Below are 24,772 nucleotides of genomic sequence, written 5' to 3'. Positions count from 1 at the left end.
CCAGCCACTCAGGAGGCTGAGGCACAAGAATCTCTTGAACCTGGGAAGTGGAGGTTACAGTGAGCTCATGCCATTGCCCTCCAGCCTGGGTGACAGAGAGAGACTCTGTCTCAAAAAAAAAAAAAAAAATGACTATATCCTAGTAACCGCATTTTAACTACATCCTGTTAAGAGTGTGACCGATTTGAACCATCTGCACCCTTGAACGATTATTAAGACCATAACAGTATTTGGTAATTCTCCTTCTATTTCAAATTTGTGAAATGCTTAAGCATTTTTTTAAAAAATTATTTATGTAGAAACAGAAACTGTCAAACTACTTGGAGACTATTCGTTTTATGAACAAACATCACATTTTAGAAACAGTGACCCAAAAGAGAAAGCCTGAACTCTTTGACCTGGTATATAAGGCATTCCATAATCTAGTTCCTTGACTAGTATTATAACAATACCAACAATTCCATCTCCCATTACTGAGACCTTCCCATGTGATCAGGTAGCACTGCAAATGGATACTCTTATTTCAAACTCACAATAACCATAACAGGTGGGTATGATGGTTTTTATTATGAATTTATAGATAGGGAAACTGAGGCTTGCTGAAGTCCATGAAGCTGGTATGATAATTCAACATCAACCAGGGATCTGATCCTAAGGTCATATAGTTCTTCCTTTTTTTTTTTTTTTAAGCAGGGTCTTTCTCTGTCTCCCAGGCTGGAGTGCAGTGGTGCGATCATAGCTCACTGCAGCCTCAAATTCCCAGGCTCAAGCAATCCTCCTGCCTTGACCTCCCACGGAGCTGGCACTACAGGTATGCACCATCAGGCCTAAGTTTTAAATTTTTTATACAGACAGGGTCTTGCTATTTGCCCAGCTGTTCTCAAATTCCTGGGCTCAAGTGATCCGCCCACCTTGGCCTCCCAAAGTGCTGAAATTACAGGCGTGAACCACTGCACCTGGCCTATTGTGTAGTTCTGAGTGTCCATACCATGATTCTGCCCGGCCTCTCTGATGTCCCCTCCCGCACTCTCTCATGCACATCCCCTGTACAACTGACCTTTCCTCTGTACCCGTGGCTGTCTTGTTCCCTGTGTCAGGGACATTCTCTGCCGTTCCTCCTTTTGTCATCCTGATGAACTTAACTCACCCTTCATCTTCCAATGCAAGAGTATTTTCTGTGAATTCTTTCCTTCCACCCACATCCCAGAATTTTCACCTTGTCTGTATGTAATACAGTGAAATTTTTATTTCTTTCCATTCTCCAGACAAAAATGTGAACATGTCTGGAGTGACAGCTGAGTTATTAAGAATTACAATATGACAGAACATAATTTACTACATTGTATCTGATTGTTCCCTGCTCTATCATTAGCTGACTCTACTTACTGACTTATGCCTCAATGAACAGGCAATTTCTTACCTTCAAATGTTATTCTCAGGCAGTGGGGGAACAGAATTAATTCTTATTGCGTCTATAATAGCAGCTACTTAAATTCATGACACAAAGAGAATTGGTTCCCTATTTTCCCTTCTCCAATTTAATATCTGAGAGTGAGACCCACAATAATGGGTGAAGTTTCTAAATTCACTAACTCCAAGTGATGGTGAGGATATTGTCTATGGGTACTCAGAAAACACAGTCCAATCAAGGCAGCAAGAATGTATCTTTAGTTCTCATGGCAATTAAGAAAGCTATAAATGAATCTGTTACATTCTCTTCGAAGAAAACATACAGGGTAGTGGTTTAGAGCAATAGTTTTAAAATTCTTTTAAAAATTCACTTCAGTGGTAGATATTTTAAGCCTGTAACTCTGCAAATGTGTGTATTTATTTATTTACAGCTTATATATATGAACTATTGTACTATTGCGTAGACTGCAAAACATTGGCCAGGAACCATAGCTCACACCTGTAATCCCAGCACTTCGGGAGGCCGAGGTGGATGGATCACTTGAGGCCAGGAGTTCGAGACTAGCCTGGCTAACACGATGGAACACCATCTCTACTTTAAAGAAAAAGAAAAAGCCAGGTGTGATGGCATGTGCCTGTGATTCCAGCTATTGAGGAGGCTGAGGTGGGAGGCTCGCTTCAGCCCAGTTCAAGGCTGCAGTGAGCCATGATTGCACCAGTGCATTCCAACCTGGGTGCCAGAGTGAGAGCCTGTCTCAACAACAACAACAACAACAACAACAACAACAACAATGACAACAACAACAAAATTCATGAAATGGAAACTAAAAAGAATGATGTAAGGAATTCGTATAAATAGAGGTCCCATTGTTTTCTTCTTCACCCTAATAGATCATCTTGTGTACTTGCTGGGATATAGTCACACTACTATTGCCTACAGATTATTCACTGGGCAAGTCAATTACTTGGAACCTCAGTTGTTTCACCCAGAAAATGGGAATCATAATTTTATTTACACCATAAAGCTATGCAGATTCAAATCATTCCACATTTATTTGACAAATAGTTACTGAGGGCCTGCTAGGAGTAGGGTACTGTTTAGAAAATAGGATAGACCACTAGGCAAAATACCTAGCTCAGTGGCTGCCACATGCAAAGTGTTCGATTGATGTTTTCTGTAATTACTCCTAACAGAAGGCAGCTCAGTCATAGCCTTGAAGAAAGCATAGACTGGGCGCAGTGGCACATGCTGGTAATCCCAGCACTTTCAGAAGCTGACGCGGGCAGATCACTTGAGGCCAGGAGTTCAAGACCAGTCTGGGCAATATGGCAAAATCCCATGTCTATCAAAACAAACAAACAAACAAAACACACACACACACATACACAAAAGTTAGCCGGATGTGGTGGCACACACCTGTAATTTCAGCTACTAAGGTGGCTGAGGCATGAGAATTGCTTGGACCTGGGAGGCAGAGGTTTCGAGCTAAGATCATGCCACTGCATTCCAGCCTAGGTGACAGAGGAAGGGTGTCTCAAAATAAATGAATAAAATGGAAAATTAAATTAAAAGGCATAGATAAAAATCAAATGTCTTCAACACATCTCCAGAACGGTTGAGGGGAGAGGATGCTCTCCTCATCCATGGATATGAACTGTGTCATTCTCAGCAGGCATAGCTGAAGAACAGAGAAGATGTAACATAGCCTGGCTCGACCACTTACAAGGCACAAGACTCTGGGCAAGTTATTCAGTCTCTCCATGCCTCAGGTTCCTCACCTACGCAATGGGTATGACATCAGTGCCTACCTTTTTAGGGTTGTTATGAGGACTACATGAGCTTTCAGAAATAACATACCTGACACATGGTAAGGTGCAGTATAAGTTCGTTACATAAATAATACAATTAACAAAAGAAGCATATTTCTTCATATTTGATCTTAGCCAAAAGGCCAAGAAGCAATCAAAGAAGCATAATTCTTAATCACACAATCACACTAGGCATTAGGATTATTAAACTGTCTTGGCCAGGTGTGGTGGCTCATGCCTATAGCCCCAGCACTTTGGGAGGCTGAGGTGGGAGAATTGCCTAGGAGTTCAAGACCAGCCTGGGCAACATAGTGAGACCTGATCTTTACAAAACATTGTTTAAAAAATTGACCGGGTGTGGTGACACACACCTCTAGTCTCAGCTACTTGGGAGGCTGATGCAGGAGGATCACCTGAACTCAGGAATTGGAGGCCGTAGTGAGCTATGATTACACCACTGCACTCCAGCCTGGGCAACAGAGTGGGACTCTACCCCTACCACCTGCCAAAAAAAAAAAAAAAAAAAAAAAAAAAAAGCTCAAAAAAACTAATAGATAAATCTAAAATTACAGTTAAAGATTTTGGCACATTTCTGTCTCTTACTGAAAAAAAACACAAACACACAAGATCAAGAAGATAAAGATTTGCAAAATATGATTAACAAATTTGGCTTACAATTGCAGAATATACATTATTTTCAAGTGCATATGGAAAATTTGCCCACACTGACCATATGCTGGGTCAAAAAGATATCTTAACAAATATCAAAGAATAAAACCATATAGAGTATATTTTCTGACTGTTGTCAAGATAGAAATAACAGAATCTCATATTTTGTATGGCATCTTGTTTATGAACATTAATAAATTTGTATGCCTTTTTCTCCTAAAAAATTAATAAGCAAAAGAGAACTACCTTCCTTTAGGTATTTGGGAATTAAGCAATGCATTTTAAACAATGTTTTTCTTTTCTTTTCTTTTTTTGGAGACAGAATCTCTCTGTCTCACCCAGGCTGGAGTGCAGTGACACAATCTCGGCTCACTGCAACCTCTGCCTCCCAGGTTCAAGCAATTCTTGTGCCTCAGCTTCGTGAGTAGCTGGGATTACAGGCGCCTGCCACCATGCCTAGCTAATATTTGTAATTTTAGTAGAGATGAGATTTCACCATGTTGACTAGGATGGTCTAGAACTCCTGGCCTCAAGTGATCTGCCCACCCAAGCTTCCCAAAGTGCTAGGATTACAGGTGTGAGCCACTACGCCCAACCAATAATCTTTTTTTAATGGAAATTATGAAATATTCTGAACTGAATGATATTGAAAATATTACAAGTCAAACTTATGGATTTCAACTAAAGCCATGCATAGGGGGAAATTTATAGCCTGAACTACATGCTAGAAAAGAAGAAAGGCTAGGACCAGGTGTGGTGGCTCATGCCTGTAATCTCAGCATTTTGGAAGGCTGAGATGGGTGGATTGCTTGAGATTAGGAGTTCGAGACCAGCTTAGGCAACATGGTGAGACCCCATCTCTACGAAAAAATATAAAAATTAGCTGGGCATGGTAGTGCACACCTGTAGTCCCAGCTACCTGGGAGGCTGAGATGGGAGGGTCACTTGAGCCCACCCAGGAGGTTGACACCACAGTGAGCTGTGGCTATGCCACTGAACTCCAGCTTGGGTGACAGAGTAAGACCTTGTATCAAAACAAAAACAAAACAATGTTGGCTATTGGTTGAAAATTATTAAAAGCTAATCAGAATATGATGGATTTTACTAAGCTATTCATATATCATTGAAATTTTTTAAAATAAAAAAATTAAAACCGGGAAACAGGGAAAAATTTTAAAAAGGAACTTTTGCTAAATCAAGATGTTTTGAAAGGAGAAAACATAAAGACATGAGTGGGACATTTTGGGGTTCATTATCTTCTCACCTACCCTAGAATAGCACCATTTTTTTTTCACAAGGTAACCTAGATCAATGATTCTCAAACTTTAATGTGCATGCAGATCACCTGAAGATCTTGTGAAAATGCAGATTTGGGGTGGAGCCTGATAGGCTGCTAGTCTAAGAAGGTCCCAGGTGAAGGTGATTGTGCTAATGCTCCCAGGTGATGTAAATGCTGGGCTACTTCCAAGAACACAGCTCTTCTACCTCATCATAGCCTATATTGCATTGAGCCCACCCATAAATAAGCATGCTCCGTGATTCCTTCCTGTTCCATTCTCATTTTGGGTATGCTTAGAGTCTGCAGCTCCTTCTACAATCATTCCCTAGTAACCCCCTTCACATCTTGCCCTCGTCTCTCTGTGGAATTTGTCCAGCAAAACTTGAACCTGACTACACCATACCATCTCCAGGTGCTTGAGCCAAAGCACTTACATGTTCCGGTGAAAATTATACAATTTCGTTGGATTTATTTTTGAGACAGGGTCTCACTCTGTTGCTCAGGCTGGGGTGCAGTGGTGTGATCATAGCTCACTGCAGCCTTGAACTCCTGGGCTCATTTGATCCTCCCACCTCAGCCTTCTGAGTAGCTGGGACTATAGGCATGTACACTATGCCTGGCTAATCAAAAAGCAGATTTAGAATGGGGTCTTGCTATGTTCCCCAAGCTGGTTTCTAATTCCTGGCCTCAAGTAATCCTCCTGCCTTGGCCTTCTAAAGTGCTGGGATTACTTGTGCTACCATGCCTGGCTAATTAAATTAAAAAAATTTAGAGTCTGTAGGGGTGGTGGGGAGTGACTTTTTTTGTTGCCCAGGCTTGTGTCTTAGTCCTGGCCTCAAGGGATCCTCTTACCTCAGCCTCCTGAGTAGCTGGGATTACAGGCATGAGCCATCACACCCAGCTGCAACTTGAAACACATGCTCTGTATTCTCTGCTCTGCCCAGCATCCCTCCTGCTCACTTCAGCCTGTGTTTCCCCTCTCCAAGATGATGATTTTATTCAACATCTCAGCAATCCAGTTGATCACTTTCTCCTTCCTGAAATATTCTGCTCTCTTAGCTTCATGAACCCACACTCTGATTTTCCTCCCTTTCTCCCTCCTGCATGGATGCCTCCGTTACCTGATTTCTACACGGCGGGCAGCCTGGAGTTCCAGTCCCATTGCTCTTTGATTTCCTCTCTTTATACTCTCTAAGTGATCTCAGCTGGTCTCCAAATTTACTTATCAAGTCTAAGCCTCTTTGAGCACATTCCACTGTCTATGCTGTTTCTGGATATATCCCAGAATCTCAAGTCTGCTGGGCTCAACACAGAATGCTTTATTTCTTCCTGCCCTCTCCCCCCACAAAATACTCTTCTCCTCTCCTAGTCTTTCTTTCCATCTTAGTACATGGCGTTACCAACTTGTGTCTTCTCTAATATGTCCCTTTTCTTCAACTACCCTATGGGATCCAGCAGCAAGACTTGTTATTTCTACTCCTTACACATTATTCTCACCTGTCCACTCCCTTTCCATCTCCCCTGCAATTACTTTATGATTTTTCCCTTTTTTTCTTTTTATAGCTGCCTTCTCTGCACTAGCAAAATTATTTTTAAAATCATTTATTAATTTTTTTGAGACAGAGTCTCACTCTGTGGCCCAGCTGGAGTGCAGTGGGGCAATCTCAACTCACTGCAACCTCCACCTCTTGGGCTCAAGTGATTCTGATGTCTCAGCCTCTTGAGTAGCTGGAATTACAGACGCCCACCACCATGCCCAGCTAATTTTTGTATTTTTAGCAGAGACGGGGTTTCATCATGTTGGCCAGGCTGGTCTTGAACTCCTGACCTGGGGAGATCCACCTGCCTCATTCTCCCAAAGTGCTGGGATTACAGGAATGAGCCACCATGCCAGGCCCACTGCAATTACTTTAAATTAAATCACCTCCCTTCTGTTTCCCAAATAAGCCCCAGAGTTCCTGCCTGGGGATGTTTGCATGTGCTCTTGCCTTGCCTAGAACACTTAAGGCATTGAGTTCCATATGGCACAAATTTCCTTACAGGGAACAACCTGAAAAGACTCCAAGTCATTCCCAAAAAATCCTGTGAGAAGAGAAAACCTTACTGCACCACCTCCACCTTCTAATTCATATCCAAAACAGACCCATGCTTGTTCCAAGAAAGAACCAAAGTCTGATAGATGATCAGTTCTAAAGTTAACTCTAATCACAAAATTGGCCCCAAATTTCCTCTTGTCTTTCAGTTCCGTCCAATAATTAGAGGGAGACAGTGTCCAGTTTATTAGCCTTTCGAATTCACGAAGTAGTCTGAGAAGAGATACGATATTCTGTAGCTCCACCCATGAAGAGGCATCTTTTTCCATCCTGTAACTCTGGACTTGACTACGTAACTTGTCTACGCCCTTGGGGACTCTCAAACACAATGCAAGCAGACGCTTGAACAATGCTGTGTACTGGGGCTTCCCCTCCCTTGCTGTGTTTGGAACCCAGCTGGCATATGAAGAAGACTGGGCTAGTCCTCTAGCTAAGGAGACACGTGGCCTGGTCCATTTCAATTGTACCTGCCAATCAGCAGACACGTGGGTGAGATAGCCAAGAACAACAACTCTCAACCAATCTGCCAATGGACTATCTATACGAGTGAATCTAGGCCAGGACAGCAGTACTACCTGGATGATCCCAGCTGCCACTTCCAACTCACAGAGTTATGAGCTGTAAGTGATGGTTGTTTGAAACCATGAAGCTTTGAGGTGGTTTATAATGCAACAAAGACTGATATGCCTCTTGTGTTTGTTTTTTCGTATTGCAACTCTTGAGTATGCTCCTTCCCTACTTAAAATGCTTTAATAGGCCAGGGACAGTAGTTCATCTCTGTAATCCCAGCACTTTGAGAGGCCGAGGCAGGCGGATCACGTGAGGTCAGGATTTCGAGACTGGCCTGGCCAACATGGTGAGATCCCGTTTCTACTGAAAAAACAAAAAGAAACGAAAAGAAAATTAGCTGCGTATGGGGGGGCAGATGCCTGTAATCCCAGCTACTCAGGAGGCTGAGGCAGGAGAATTGCTTGAAGCTGGGAGGCAGAGGTTACAGTGAGCTGAGATTGAGCCACTGCACTCCAGCCTGGGTGACAGAGTGAGACTCCATCTTAAAGTAAAACAAAATAAAATAAAAATAAAATAAAACAATATGCTTTAATAGTTGCTCATTGATCCCAGGATGAAACCTGAGTCATTAACCAGGGCTGTGGAGCTTCACATAATCTGGAAAGCCTCATCTAACACGGTCTGGAATACACAGTGTTTGGCGCACCAGCATTCTCGTGCTCCTGGAGTGATCTGAGCCCTCAAGGCCTTCCCACACGCCATCTGGTTGACCTTTACTCCTCTCTCACACCCCAACTTAAAAACTGCATCATCAGAAAGACCTCTTTTGACCAACTCTATTCCAACCTTTACTCCCCCACAACTGAAGTATGTCTACAGTTATATATTTCTCGGTTGGTTTCTTTTTTTTAAGACAGGGTCTCTCTCTGTTTCCCAGGCTGAGTGCGGTGGCACAATCATGACTCACTGCAGCCTCGATCTTCTGGCCTCAAGCTATCCTCCTCCTGAGTAGCTGGGACTACAAGTGTCCGCCACTGCACCTGGCTGTATTTTTTGTAGAGACGGGGTTTCACCATGTTGCCCAGGCTGGTCCAGAACTCCTGGGTTCAAGCGATCCATTTGCCTAGGCCCCCACAAAGTGCTGGGATTACAGATATGAGCCACTGCGCCCAGCCTGGATAGCTGTCTTTTGAAGCTGTTATTGTGAGGGCTCCGGAGAAAACTGCTTGGGCTTAAATCCTAGCTCTATCACTTATTAGCTGAGTGCCCTTAAGCAAGTGACCTAATGAGCTGCTCCTTGTCTCAGTTTCTCTATCTCGGAAATGGGGTTAGAGATAGCACCCTCTCAGCCAGGCACAGTGGCTCACACCTGTAATTCTAGCACTTTGGGAGGCCGAGGCAGGTGGATTGCCTGAGCTCAGGAGTTCGAGACCAGCCTGAGTCACACGGTGAAACCCTGTCTCTACTAAAATACAAAAAATTAGCCGGGCTTAGCGGCGTGCACCTGTAGTCCCAGCTACTCAGGAGGCTGAGACAGGAAATTGCTAAAACCCAGGATGCGGAGGTTGCGGGGAGCTGAGATTGCACCACTGCACTCCAGCCTGAGAAACAGAAGAAGACTCCATCTCTAAAAAAAAAAAAAAAAAAAAAAAAGAATTTAAAATTAAAATAGTAAAAGAAAAGAAATAGCACTGAGTGGCTTCTGCTCTATTGTAGTTCAATGTTTCTTGCTGAACAGATGTTGGTATAGCTCAGATGACAGTGAAGCAGAAGCTTTTGACACAGCCACCATCTCCTTTCTTTGTGGCCACAGACACTGCCATGATTTAATTTAATTTTACTTTATTTTATTTCGTATTTTATTGAGACAGAGTCTTGCTGTGTTGCCCAGGCTGGAGTGAAGAGGCAGGATCTCGGCTCGCCGTAATCTCCACCTCCCAGGTTCAAGTGATTCTCCTGCCTCGGCCTCCTGAGTAGCTGGGATTACAGATGTGCACCACCATGCCTGGCTAATTTTTTGCATTTTTAGTAGAGACAGGGGTTTTGCTATGTTGGCCAGGCTGTTCTCAAATGCCTGACCTCAGGTGATCTGCCTGTCTCAGCCTCCCAAAGTGCTGGTATTTCAGGTGTGAGCCACCAAGCCCGGCCACAGCCATGATTTTATGAATCACATTTGGCTTTCCCATGGTTTAACTAATATATGTAACCCATCAGCAAGACTTGTTATTTCTACCCCTTCAACATTATTCTAGTCTGTCCACTCCCTGTCCATCTCCACTGCAATTACATTAATCTAAATTGCTCACATGCTGCCTCATTGTGCAAAGGTGTGGCCCCAAACTCTGAGCCAGCTCTAGAGATGCCTCTCGACACCTGAGCATGTCCCTGAGCACCCAGCCCTACATTTTTGGCTTCTGCTTTGAACCCTGGTTTCTCCCACAGAGAGTCAGACGTTTGGGGTCCGAATGCCTTGTCTCCTGACTTCTGTCACTGTGCCTCCTGTCACTTGATCATTCCCTCGCTGAGCTGGGATGTGGAGCCAAGAAACCAGTTCTGATGGCCCCAAGCAATGTATCCATCTCCCTTAACACATACGTGCACACACGTACACACAACAGGAACTGGGCGCTCTACACTGTCTTCGTGAAAAAAGAAAATATTTTAGAAGGTAGATTTCCAATCACCAAGTCCTTAGAAGCGTTCTTTCAGGTTCTGCACAGAAAGGACAAAAATCTAGGTATCCGAAAAAATAATTTTAAGAAGCGTGGTGAGAGGATGAGAGGAACTCCTAAGAAAAGCAGTGGGAGACAGAGAGGTGCATGAATAAAAAAAGAGAAAATCCGGCTGGGCACAGTGGTTCACCCCGGTAAAAATCCCAGCACTTTCAGAGGCGAAGGCGGGGAGATCGCTGGAGGTCAGGAGTTTGAGACCAACCTGGCCAACATGGAGAAACCCCGTCTCTACTAAAAATACGAAAAAATTAGACGGGCGTGGTGGTGGGCGCCTCTAATCCTAGCTACTCGGGAGGGTGAGGCAGGAGAATCGCTTGAACCCGAGAGGCAGAGGTTGCAGTGAGCTGAGATTGCGCCACTGCATTCCAGCCTGAGCGACAGAGGGAGACTCTGTCTCAAAAAGAAAAAAAAAGAAAGAAAGAAAAAAAGAAAGAAATCTGAGGGGAGGGGGTGGAGAGGGGGAAGGTGAGAGGTGAGGGAGGTTAGGAGGAGGAAGACAGAGAGAGGAGAGGCTGGGAATAAGATGTGCTGGGAAGGGAGAGGGAGAACAGCGAGGGAGAAGCTGCTTCCACCCCAGCAGACGAGCGCAGCGCTGCTCCCTGGGAAGGCTGCGTCTGTCTGGCAGGGCCGGAGAGCTGCAGCTCCCCAGAGCCGGCAGGCACTTCCCTTCCAACGTGCCCAGCGAGGGTGCCCTGCGCATGCTAATGAGGCAGTTGAGGACAGCTTCGCAGATAATTGCTGAAAGTGTGCAGTAACTTACCAGGCTGGGAGTCAGTGGGCTGCAAAATGATGGGGCACCGCTCCTGGGGGCCCCCAGCAGAGGGGCCTGCTCTCCAGGTACCCAGCGCTCACAGGTTAGTGGCTGCAAGACGGCGGGTTTTCCGTTCAGTCAGGCATCCAACCCAGCGATGGGGAGAGCCAGACCAAAAGGCAAAGGAAAGGAGGGGAACCTGCTTGTGTTTTTGTATTTAAATTGTTTTGAACCCACGTAGCCCTGGGAGTCACATGCCGCCTCCAACATCACCGGAGCCATCACATGATACAGGTCCCCCATCATGTGATGAGACAAATCTGCCTAACTTCAGTCCCCCACCCCCAGCTCCTGCTCACAGACTGACAGATAAAGTGCTTCTGGCGGACCCCCCGCCCCCCACCCCCAGTCAGTGACAGAGGGAGGGACGCAGATGGAGAACCCTCAGAGCCCATGCAACGCGAAGATCTTGATGAATACTTAATATGCTTTTCTCTCTCCTAAGCTACTGCGACTTGGAGTGGTGCCAGCCTCATTTGAATTCCAGCCTTTGTGAATAACTCAAGTGTCGCCACTGTTGCTCCAGCAATTGCAGGGCGTTTGAGCTCACACCATCCCGCCTCGTTCTAGAAGCCCAGCTCAGCTGCCTCCCCTCCCCACAGCTTCCAAGCCTCCTCCCAGGGCAGTGGGAGTGGGAGTTGGAGGTGGGGAGACTGGAGCTGGAGAAGGGGAGACCACTCCAGCTGAACCTTCTAGTTCCTCTACCCGTCCCCCGCCCACCCATCTGCAGTAGGAGTCAGGTGGGGCCCCGTCTGGGTATCTGATTAAGCTGCCTCTGTTTTACTTAGTGATCATAGCTCTGTTCTCTCTGCAGAGATTTTCCCCCTCTCTCTCTCATACATATATACATTTCTCCATTTCTTCCCTTAATTAGGATACAGTTAAATCGATTTAAAAATCAGTTGGGTTTGGCCCAGCACTTTGGGAGGCCAAGGCGGACAGATCACTTGAGGTCAGGAGTTCGAGACCAGCCTGGCCAAAATGGTGAAACCCCATCTATACTAAATATGGAAAATTTAGCCAGGCGTGGTGGCACACATCTGTAATTCCAGCTACTTGGGGCGCTGAGGCAGGAGAATTGCTTGAACCCGGGAGGTAGAGGTTGCAGAGCCAGACTCTGTCTCAAAAATAAAAACATCAGTTGAGTTTGTTTCTTCCCATTGTAGTAACCTCCTTTGCTCATGTTTTCATACACTCAATCTTTTATTAAACACACATTTTTGTAGAGCACCTAGCATGCTGCAGATCTCGTGCTAGGCACTGAGAAAGGCGGACGGGAGGGAAGAGATGTTAAAGAAATGTGTAAAGCCACAACTGTGTCCCGGAGGTGCCTGTTGTCTGTTAGAGGCAACAGAATCATAAGCAGTTCTGGCAGATGCAAAATTCCAGAGTCACACAAACTCAGGTGTGCAAAGATGTGAATTCTCTATTTGTCCAAACCTGAACTACCTCCTGTCCTGCTCCCCTATTCTGCGCAATATAGGAAACTTCATCTTGTCACTTTCAAATAAATTCAGTCACCTGGGTGATTTTCTCTGCTTCAGATTTACAATAAGTCAAGTTAAATATTTTTTTTCTTGTTGCCTTTCTTCTCTCTAGCGCTGATACTAAGCTCTGATGCTAACTCAAGTAATCAAACAAATAAATCGTGCAGACTGCTTTCCTTTGGAGATAGTATGATTTGCTGCACTTGGGGCCTTTTTGAGCAAAGGAGGATTGTGGTGATTTTGTTTCTTTGTTTGAGACGGAGTCTCACTCTGTCACCAGGCTGGAGTGCAGTGGCGCAATCTCGGCTCACTGCAACCTCTGCCTCCTGGGTTCAAGCAATTCTGTCTCAGCCTCCCAAGTAGCTGGGATTACAGGTGCATGCCACCATGCCTGGCTAATTTTTGTATTTTTAGTAGAGACGGGGTTTCACCATGTTGACCACACTGATCTGGAACTCCTGACCTCAAGTGATCTGCCTGTCTTGGCCTCCTAAAGTGCTGGGATTACAGGTGTGAGCCACAGCGCCTGGCCAGGATTGTGTTTTAAGACCAGATGGGCAGCAGTGTAAAATGCCTCTGAGAAGAAAGAGCCTGTTCCAAACCAGAAGTTTTGCCCTAAACCGTCTTACACAGTAAGAGCAGAGAATGTGTCTATGGCAGGCACAGCTGGCTGCCTATTCCTAACTGAGTTTAACATGTATGTTGGAGATTAAGTTTTCTGTGGGACAGAAATTGGGCTTAGGGTAGAAATTAGGTTTGGTTGTAGACAAACAGAGTACTTATATTTTTGCATGCCTCAGTTTGTGTGGCTATGAAATTTTCATTTGCTATATATATACATATTTTTTTTGAGACAGAGTCTCGCTCTGTCACCTCGTTCAGGCTGCAGTGCAGTGGCACAATCTCGGCTCACTGCAACCTCTGCCTCCCAGGTTCAAGGGATTCTTTTGCCTCAGCCTCCCGAGTAGCTGGGATCACAGGAGCCTGCCACCACACTTGGCTAATTTTTGTATTTTTAGTAGAGACGGGGTTTCACAATGTTGGTCAGGCTGGTCTTGAACTCCTGACCACAAGTGATTTATCTGTCTCGGCCTCCCAAAGTGCTGGGATTACAGGCGTGAGCCACCATGCCTGGCCCACCTTTTGCTACTCTGATGTAGTCATGGGAGGCAGTCATCATGTGACTATGAGGTGAAAATCACTGACATTCTGGGGATGGCAGAGTGGAAGGATAGAAAAACATAGGTTCTCGATAGAAGTGACTTGCCAAAGTGACCTTGGAACCACCTGTGTTAGAAAAATCAGGCATCTTTGTGTTGATTTTTCGTCAGTATTTCATCACTTGTTGGAGCTCATCCTAACTGAAATAGCACCCGTGGAATTTGGCAGTTGCTCCAGTTATCAATGGCCTTTGAAGAATAGCATCTGTCAAGTTGTGGAGGGGCAAGTCTGATAATAATAGATTAAGAAGTAATCTTGGCCAGGCATGGTGGCTCATGCCTGTAATCAGCACTTTGGGGGGCCAAGGCGGGTGGATGAACTGAGGTCAGGAGTTTGAGACCAGCCTGACCAACATGGAGAAACCCCGTCTCTACTTAAAAAGACAAAATTATCCAGGTTTGGTGGCACACGCCTGTAATCCCGGCTACTTGGGAGGCTGAGGCAAGAGAATCATTTGAACCAGGGAGGCGGAGTTTGGGGTGAGCCGAGGTTGTGCCATTGCACTCCAGCCTGGGCAACAAGAGCGAAACTCCATCTCAAAAGAAAAAAAAAAAGAAGTATCTTAATTGTGCATGGTGGTGCAAGCCCATAGTCCCAGCTACTCAGGCAGACGGAGCACTTGAACCGAGGAGTTCCAGATCAGCCTGGGCAGCATAGGAAGACCCTCTTTCAAAAAAACAAAACAAAACAAAAAATAAGTAACTGGAAAAATTCCATTTCTGACAATTTGGGGGACCAAATAAGAAAGACCAAATAATCATAGAGAAATTACGGATAAAATATAACCAACATTCTTTTACGTGTGTAGCTGAGCTCTCAGAAAGGGAAGAAGTGGGTGCCGGGACAGAAGCAGCAGTGCGGCCCCGCCACCATGGCACTGCAGGCTGATTGACAGGGCTGCAGAAGACGTGAGGAAGCTGCAAACAAAACCAGATGATGGGCCGGGCACGGTGGTTTACGCTGTAATCCCAGCACTTTGGGAAGCTGAGGTGGGTGGATCGTGTGAGGTTAGGAGTTTAAGACAGCCTGGCCAACATGGCAAAATCCTGTCTCTACTAAGAATGCAGAAATTAGCCGGGTGTGGTGGTGAGTGCCTGTAATCCCAGCTACATGAGAGGCTGAGGCAGCAAAATCACTTGTACCCAAGAGGTGGAGGTTGCAATGAGCTGAGATCTTGCCACTGCACTCCAGCCTGGGTGACAGAGCGATATGTCATCTAAAAAAAAAAAAAAAAAAAAATCCAACATCATCAACAACAAAACACATGATGAAAAACTAAAAGAACGCTATGCACTTTACAAACAAGCTATAATTGGAAATATTAATATTGAATATCTGGGAATGCTGGGTTTAAAGTGCAAGGCCGAATGGGAAGCATGGAACCTCCAAAAAGGTTGTCAGTGGAAGATGCAGTGAGTGCCTCTATTGCTAAGGCAAATGAGCCAATAGAAAAATAGGAAATTTAGAATACAGTGTATGAGAAATTTTTCTGGCCAGTTGCAATGGCTCACACCTGGAATCCCAACACTTTAATAGGCCGAAGTGGGTGGATCACTTGAGGTTGAGTTTGAGATCAACCTGCACAACATGGGGAAACCCCATCTCTACCAAAAATACAAAAATTAGCCAGCCGTGGTGGCACGTGCCTGTCATACCAGTTGCTCATGAGGCTGAGGCACAAGAATCACTTGAACCCGGGAGGCGGAGGTTGCAGTGAGCCGAGATGGTGCCATTGCACTCCAGGCTGGGCACCAAAGCAAGACTCTGTCTCAAAAAAGAAAACAGTGTATGAGACAGTTTTCCTTTTGAAACCTTGATAATGCTCTTATGACCCAATGTTTAGAGGGAGAGATGCACTGTTGACTCTATATATCATGTATATTTTTGCTGTTAGCATGAATTGCAATAATAGGAGAATGCTGAAATGACATAGTTAACGAAATTGTACTTGCTTAAACCAGGTGTCTTTAAATGCTCTTTTAGAAAAGTATTTGATTTTTTATTTTTGTGGTTTTAGGGAGTACAAGTGCAGTTTTGTTACATGGATATATTATGTAGTGGCAGTCTGGGCTTTTAGTGTGCCCATCACCCAAAGAGTGTACATTGTACCCAAAGGTAATTTCTCATCCCTCAGCCCCGCCCACCCTCCCACCTTTCCAAGCCTCCAGTGTCTCTTATTCCACACTCCACGATCCTATGTACACATTATTTAACTCCCACTTGTAAGTGGGAACTGGTGGTATTTATTTGAATTTCTGTTTTTGAGTTATTTCACTTAAAATAATGCCTCCGGTTCCGCCCATGTTGCTGCAATAAAACACAATTTTATTCCCTTTTTATATCTAAGTAGTATCCCATGGGGTACATGTACCATATTTTCTTTATCCAGTCCCCCATGGACAGACACTTGGATTGATTCCAGGTCTTTGCTATTGTGAACTGTGCAGTGATAGCATACAAGTGCAGGTATCTTTTGGATATAATGATTTCTTTTTTGAGGGGTGGATACCAAGTGGTGGGATTGCTGGGTAGAATGATAATCCTATTCTTCGCCAGGTGCAGTGGCTCGTGCCTGTAATCCCAGCACTTTGGGAGGCTGAGGCAGGCAAAAGGAGTTTGAGACCTGCCTGGCCAACATGGTGAAACCCCGTTTCTGCTAAAAATACAAAAAATCAGCTGAGCGTGGTGGCAGGCGCCTGTAATCCCCGCTACTCGGGAGGCTGAGACAGGAGAATAGTGGAAGTTGCAGTGAGCTGAGATTGTGCCACTGCACTCCAGCCTGGGCAACAGTGCCAGACTCCATCTCAAATATATGTGTATATATATATAGTCTCAATTTTAGGCCAGGTGCTGTGGCTCACGCCTGTATTCCCAGCACTTTGGGAGGCTGAGTGGGCAGATCACGAGGTCAGGAGTTCAAGACCAGCCTGGCAAACATAGTGAAACCCCGTCTCTACCAAAAATACTAAATATTAGCCGGGAGTGTTGGCAGGTGCTTGTAGTCCCAGCTACTCGGGAGGCTGAGGCAGGAAAATCGCTTGAGCCTGGGAGGTGGAGGTTGCAGTGATCCAAGATTCATGCCACTGCACTCCAGCCTGGGCAACAGAGCAAGACTCCATCGCAAAAAAAAAAAAAAAAAAAAAAAAAAGATGACAAGCACAAGAAATGGTAACTCTATGGGTAAATATACAGACTTTGTTTCTTATTCTCTCTTTAAAAAAACATTTAAAGCAAAAATAATAACGTTTTGTGGGGTTTATAATATAAAGTAAGATTCTTGACAAAAATAGCACAAAGACCAAGAACAGGAGGAAAGAAATGGAAGTATACTGTTGTAAGATTCTTATACTAAGTAAATGTGTAGTGGAATACTATTACTTGAATGTAGACTGTGATAGGTTAAAGGTGTATGCTATAAAAGCTAAAGCAACCACTAAAATAACACAATCAAGAGTGATAGCTAGTAAGTCAATAAAAAAGAAATGGCATAATAAAAATAGTCACTTTATGCAAAAGAAAGCAGAAAAAAAAAAAAGGAAAAAGTGGAACAAATAACAGATCATTTAAATCCTTCCGTATCAATAATCACATTACACGTAAGTGGTCTGAACACCCCACTCAAAAACAGAATTTGTCAGATTGAATGAAAATGTAACAGTCAACTATATGCTACAAGAAACTCACTTTAAATATAAAACATATTCATCAAATAAGAGAGCTTTGAAATACAGGAAGCAGAATTGATTGGACACCAAGGAGAAACAGACAAATCTACTATTATAGGCAGATATTTAAACATCCCTCTTTTGATAATTAATAGAACAACTAGAAAATAAGCAAGGATACAGAAGACTTGAATAACAGTTGAACAAATTTGACCTAATTGACATTTGTAGAATGCTTCATACAACTGCAGAATATACATTCTTTTCAAGTGCACGTAGAACATTTGGAAATCAACTTTAAAAGGATCCTTCAAAACAATGCAAATATGTGGAAATTAAATACCTGCTCCTGAATGATCATTGGGTCACAATGAAATCAAGATGGAAATTTAAAAATTCTTCAAACTAAACAATAACAGTGACACAACCTATCAAAACCTTCGGGATACAGCAAGGGCATTGCTAAGAGGAAAGTTCATAGCCCTAAATGCTTACATCAAAAAAGTCTGAAAGAGCACAAATAGACAGCCTAAGGTCACACCTCAAAGAACTAGAGAAACAAGAACAAATCAAACCCAAACCCAGCAGAAGAAAGGAAATAACCAAGATCAGAGCAGAACAAAATGAAATTGAAACAAACAAAACAATACAAAAGTTAAATGAAGCAAAAAGCTGGTTGTTTGAAAAGATAAATAAAATTGATAGACCATTAGCAAGGTTAACCAAGAAAAGAAGAGAGAAAATCCAAATAAGCTCAATAAGAAATAAAATGGGAGATATTACAACCGACCTCACAAAAATACAAAAGATCATTCAAGGCTACAATGAACACCTTTACCACACAAACTAGAAAACCTAGAGGAGACGGATAAATTCCTGGAAAGATTCAACCCTCCTAGCTTAAATCAGGGAGAATTAGAATAAATCTAAATAAGCTTAAATGGATTCAGATCATACAGAGTATCTTCGCCCACCAAAATGCTGTTAAATTAGACATCAATAACAGAAAGATATCTGAGAAATCCACAAATATTTGGAAACTAAATAATATACTTCTAAATAACCCATGGGTCAAAGGAGAAATGAAAAAGGACATTAGAATTTTTAACTGAATAAAAATAAAAACACAAACATATAAAAATTTGTTGGATGAAATGAAAACACTATTTAAATGGAAATTTATAATTTTAAATGCCTTCTTAGGAAAGAAAAATCACAATAACATCAGCTACTACCTTAAGAAACTAAAAAAACAACAAAGTCACAAAGAAAACACACAGAATAAAGGAAAGTATAAAAACCGGAACAGAAATAAATGAAATGCAACACTGAAAAATGCAGAATATTAGAAACTAATATTAGAAGCTTTCAGATCAATAAAATTCACAAACCTTTAGCCATACTGATAAGGAAAAAGAGAAGGCACAAATTACCAATATCAAAGGCCAGGTACAGTGGCTCATGCCTATAATCCCAGCATTTTGGGAGGCTGAGGCAGGCGGAACACCTGAAGTCAGGAGTTTGAGATCAGCCTGGACAACATAGTGAAACCCTGTCTCTACCAAAAATACAAAAATTAACCAGACACGGAGGCAGGCACCTGTAATCCCAGCTACTCAGGAGGCTGAGGCACGAGAATCACTTGAACCTGGGAGTTGGAGGTTGCAGTGAGTGGAGATCACACCACTGCACTCCAGTCTGGGTAACAGTGCAAGACTCGGTCTCAAACAAACAAACAAACAAATTACCAATATCAGAATGAAAGAGATAACATTATTCCAGATTCTATGGACATTAAAAAGTATAACCAGAGATTAGGAACAACTTTATAGCAGTAAATTTGACAACTTGGATGAAATAGACACATTCCTGGAATGATGCAAATACTAAATGTCACTCAAAAAAAAAGATAAACTGGAAAGTACATATTTCTATTAAAGAAATTGAAATCATAGCTAAGATCTTTTCAACAAAGAAACTGGAGAGCCAGATGACTTCACTTAGGAATTCTATCAAATTTAAGGCGGAAATTATTTTAATTCAACACAAGCTCTTCTAGAAAATTGAAGCGGAAGGAATTTTTCTCGACTCATTCTCTGAGGCCAGCATTACTTTCATACCAAGTCCAGACAAAGACAGCAAAAAGAATGTAACCACAAAGTAACATCCTTCTTGAACTTAGATGATAAATTCTTAACAAAATTGTAGCAAATCAAATTTAACAGTACACGAGGAGGAGGACAGCAATGGCCAAGTGGAATTTGTCCAACAAATAAAATAGTTTGTTTAAGGTTCAACTAATGTAATACACATAATAATAAACTAGTAAAGAAAAACCACATAAACATTTCAATAGATGCTGAAAAAAATTGACAAAAATCAAACATCCATTTCTGATAATAACTCTTAAAAAACTGGGAATAGAAGGGAACTTCCTGAACCTGATAAAGAGCATCTGTAGAAAAATATACAGCTAGCATCCTAGTTAATGGTAAAAGACTGAAAGCTTTCCCGCTAAGATCAGGAACAAGACAAGGATGTCTGCTCTCGCCAATACTATTCAACATTGTATTATAGGTTCTAGCTAGGGCCATTAGGCAAGGGGGAAAAAAGCAAATAAAAGGCATTCAGGTTAGAAAGAAAGACGTAAGATTGTATTTGCAGGCGACATGATCATTTATGTAGAAAATCCTATGAAAAAGGTACTAGAGTTAATATGCGAGTTTACTGAGGTTTCAGGATATAACCCCAATTTCCAAATTCTACTGTATTTCTCTATTCAAGCAACAATCAGAAATAAAAATCTTAAGAAGTATCATTTACAATAGCATGGAAAACTTGGGGATAAATCTGACAAAAAAAAATATGTAAGACCTGTACACTGAAAACTACAAAACACCATTGAGAGAAATGAAAGATTGTCTACATAAATGGAAAGATACATGGGTTTATGTGTTGGAAGGCTCAGTATTAAGAGGTCAACTCTCCCCCAAATTGATCTATCGACTCAATACAATCCCAGTTAAAATCCCAGCTGGCTTTTTTTTTTTTTTTCTTTCCTGTAAAAATGGAGAAGTTGGGCTGGGCACGGTGGCTCATGCCTGTAATCCCAGCACTTTGGGAGGCTGAGGTGGGTGGATCACCTGTGGTCAGGAATTCAAGACCAGCCTGGCCAACTTGGTGAAATCCTGTCTCTACTAAAAATATAAAAATTAGCCAGGTGTTGTGGTGCATGCCTGTAATCCCAGCTACTCAGGAGGCCAAGGTAGGAGAATTGCTTGAACCTCGGAGGTGGAGGTTGCAGTGAGCTGAGATTGTGCCACTGCACTCCAGCCAGGGCAACAGAGCGAGACTCTGACTCAGAAGAAAAAAAAGAGAGAGAGAGAGAAGTTGGGTACACCAATGTTCGTAGCAGCATTATTCATAACAGCCCAAAGGTGAAAATAACCCAAATATCCATCCACGGATGCTTTGATAAGCAAAATGTGGTATTGGCTGGGTGCAGTGGCTCATGCCTGTAATCCCAGCACTTTAGGAGACGGAGGTGGGAGGATCACCTGAGGTCAGGAGTTCAAGACTAGCCTGGCCAACATGGTGAAAGCCTATCTCTACTAAAGCCTGTCTCTACATAAATTAGCCAGGTGTGGTGGTGGGTGCCTGTTATCCCAGCTACTTGGGAGGCTGAGCCAGAATTATCTGAACCTGGGAGGCAGAGGTTGCAGTGAGCCGAGATCACATGCTACATTCCAGCCTGGGCAACAGAGTGAGACTCCATCTCTAAAGAAAAAACAAAAACAAAAACAAAAAACAAGCAAATGACAACAACAAAAGTGCTCTACACACATATTATTATTCAATATTAAAAAGGGGGGAAATTCTGGCAAATGCTACAACGTGTATAAACCTTGAAGGCATTACACTAAGTGAATTAAGTAGCCATGAAATGACAAATAGTGTATGATTCCACTTTCAGGAGGTATGAGAGTAGCCAAGTTCGTAGAGACAGAAAATAGAATGGTGATTGATGAACACTGGGAAGAGGGGAGAGCATGAAGTTGTTATTTAATGGGCACAGGATTTTAGTTTGGAATGATTAAAAAGTTCTGGTGATGGTTGTACATCAGTTTGAATATAGTTAATGCCACTGAATGGTTCATCTAAAAATGGCCAAAATGCTAGATCTTATGTTATACATCTTTTACTACAACATAGAATTTGAGAAGTTGATTCTAAAATTCACGGAAACTTCGAGGATGTAGAGTAGTGGAAAAAATATTTTGTTGTTGTTGTTGTTTTTAGACAGGGTCTTGCTCTGTCACTCAGGCTGGAGTGCAGTGGTGTGATCACAGCTCACTGCAGGCTTGACCTCTTGGACTCAATCGATCCTCCCACCTCAGCCTCCCAAGTAGCTGGGAGTACGGGCATGTACTACCACACCTGGCTAATTTTTGTGTTTAAAACTTTGAATAAGACCAACATTGAAGGATAAAGTTACAGTAATAAAGGTAATTTGGTATGTGTACAGATAGATACAAAAATAAAGGAACAGAATAGAGAGTACAGAAATAGACCCACACACATATCATCAATTGATTCCTAACCACATTGTGAAGGCAATCAGCAGAGAAAGTATCGTCTTTTCAAGAAATGGTACTAGACAATTTATACACATATGCCAAAAACCCCCAAACTTAAATCCATTATACAAAATTTAACTCAAAAAGGATTATAGGGACATTTCCCAACTCATGTTATGAGATATGACTCTGATACTAAAACCAGGTGAAGACCTTACCAGAGGCCAGGAACAGTGGCTCATGCCTGCAATCCCATCATTTGGAAGATCAAAGCAGGATTGTTTAGTTTGAGACCAGCTTGGGCGACATGGCAAGACTCCATCTCTACAAAAAAGTTTTTTTGTAAATTAGCTGGGTGTGGTGGTATACCCTTGTGGCCCCAGCTACTCAGGAGGCTGAGGCAGGAGGATTGCTTGAGCCTATAGGTGACTGAGTCTGCAGTGAGTTGTTTTTGTACCATGGTACTCCAGCCTAGGCAACAGACTGAGTTTCTATCTTAAAAAAAAAAAAAAAAAAAAAAAAAAGACATTATAATAAAAGTAAAAGAAACCCTATAGATTCGTATTGCTTACAAATGAAAAAAATCCTAAATAAAATACTAGCAACCTGAATTCAGTAACATATAAAAATAATTACACACCATGACCAAGTGAAATTTATTCCAGGAATGTGACGTTGGCCTAACATAGAAAATAAACCAATGCTATATGTCATATTAATGAAATAAGGGGTAAAACCCACATGATAATATCAATAGATGCAGAAAAAGCATTTCACCAATTTCAACACCCTTTCATGATAGAAACACTCAACACACTAGGAACAGAAGGGAACTTCCTCAGCGTGAGAAAAGTCTTTTGCTGAAAAAGTGCTACTTAATCATGAAAGGCTAAATGCTTTTCCCCTAAAATCAGGAATAAGACAAGAACTTCTGCCACTGCCACTTCTATTGAATATTGTGTTTAGGTTTCTAGCCAGAAAAATTAGGCAAGAAAAAAAAGGTATCCAGACTGGAAAGGAAGAAGTAAGTACACTACCACGATTTCTAGATGACATGAGCTTATCTATAGAAATCCCAAGAAATTCACAAAAAAAAACTACCAGACACAATAAGCAAGTTTAGCAACGTTGCAGAAGACAAGACCAATATATAAACATCTACTCTTTTCCATATTTTAGTAATGAACAACCAAAACTAAAATTAAGAAAGCCATTCAACTTATAATAGCATCAAAAAGAATAAAATACGTAAGAATAAGTCTAACCAGGAATGTATAAAATTAGACACTGAAAACAAAGCACTGCTGAAAGAAGTTAAAGAAGATCTAAATAAATTCCTCTAAATAATTGAAGATTTATTATTATTAAAAGGACAATACTACCTAAAGCAAGCTACAGATTCAATGCTATCCTTATCAAAATCACAGTTGCAGCTGTGCACAGTGGCTTACGCCTGTAACCCCAGCACTTTGGAAGGCTGAGGCAGGCAGATCACTTGAGGTCAGGAGGTTGAGACCAGCCTGGCCAACATGGCAAAACCCTGTCTCTTCAAAAAATTAAAAAAATAGCTGGTCGTGGTGGTGGGCGCCTGAAATCCCAGCTACTTGGGAGGCTGAGGCAAGAGAATAGCTTGAACCTGGGAGGCAGAGATTGCAGTGAGCTGAGATCAGGCTACTGTACTCCAGCCTGGGCAAGAGAGCAGGACTCTGTCTCAATAATAATAATAATAATAATAATAATAATAATAATAATAATTACAGTTACTTTTTTTTTTTAGGATTTCAGAAACGGACAAGCTGATCTGAAAATTTATATGGATATGCAAGGAACCCAGAATAGCCAAAACAATCTTTAAAAAGAACAAAGTTGGAGGACTCGCAGTGTCTGATTTCAAAACTTACTATAAAGATACAGTGTGGTACTAGCATAAGGATAAGGACATATATATATATATATATATATATATACATGAACACACATGCACACACACACACACACACACATCCTCAGGACATAAGAATAAATATATATATATATATATATATATATATATATATATATATTATGAGGTGGGATGATTGCTTGAGGCCAGGAGTTTGAGACCAGCCTGGGGAATAATGAGACCTCATCTCAAAAAAAAAAAAAAAAAGAAAAAAAGAAAAAAAGCTGGACATGTGGTGCGCACCTATAGTCCCAGTTACCTGGGAGGCTGAGATAGGAGTATGGCTTGAGCCCAGGAATTCAAGGTTGCAGTGAGCTGTCAACATGCCACTGCACTCCAGCCTGGGTGACACAGCAAGATTCTGTCTCAGAAAGAAAAACGAGTTAAGCACTGATGCATGCATGACACAATGAACCTTGGAAATATTATGCTAAGTGAAAGAATCCAGACACAGCAGGCCACATATATGATTTCATTTATAAGAAATTTCCAGAATAAGCAAATCCATAGAAACAGAAAATTAGTGGTTGCCTAAACTGAAGTGAGGAAGCAATGAGGGATGACTGC

At 42.4% G+C, this 24,772-nt stretch overlaps 1 protein-coding gene and 1 pseudogene across 2 annotated transcripts in view; one reads left to right on the top strand and one right to left on the bottom strand.

The window, feature by feature from the left end:
- The window catches only part of TNRC6A (trinucleotide repeat containing adaptor 6A), a 221,969-nt gene extending 210,426 nt beyond the window's left edge, over window positions 1-11,543 (bottom strand). The window contains exon 1 of one of the 2 annotated variants that reach the window (XM_032242977.1): window positions 11,263-11,543. The gene's annotated coding sequence lies outside the window, so the exon portion shown is untranslated. The remainder of the gene's footprint in view (window positions 1-11,262) is intronic. The other variant, XM_032242975.1, reaches the window with a different exon arrangement.
- A 3,349-nt stretch (window positions 11,544-14,892) lies between these two features.
- On the top strand, window positions 14,893-15,478 carry LOC116526580 (annotated as a pseudogene).
- Window positions 15,479-24,772: the final 9,294 nt, after the last annotated feature.

The sequence above is a fragment of the Sapajus apella genome, unplaced genomic scaffold (assembly GCF_009761245.1).
Source record: "Sapajus apella isolate SASKATOON/1434 unplaced genomic scaffold, GSC_monkey_1.0 scaffold51, whole genome shotgun sequence".
Classification (NCBI taxonomy): domain Eukaryota; kingdom Metazoa; phylum Chordata; class Mammalia; order Primates; family Cebidae; genus Sapajus; species Sapajus apella.
Note: the sequence above shows the minus strand (reverse complement) of the source record. Positions and strands in the feature narration are given on the sequence as shown.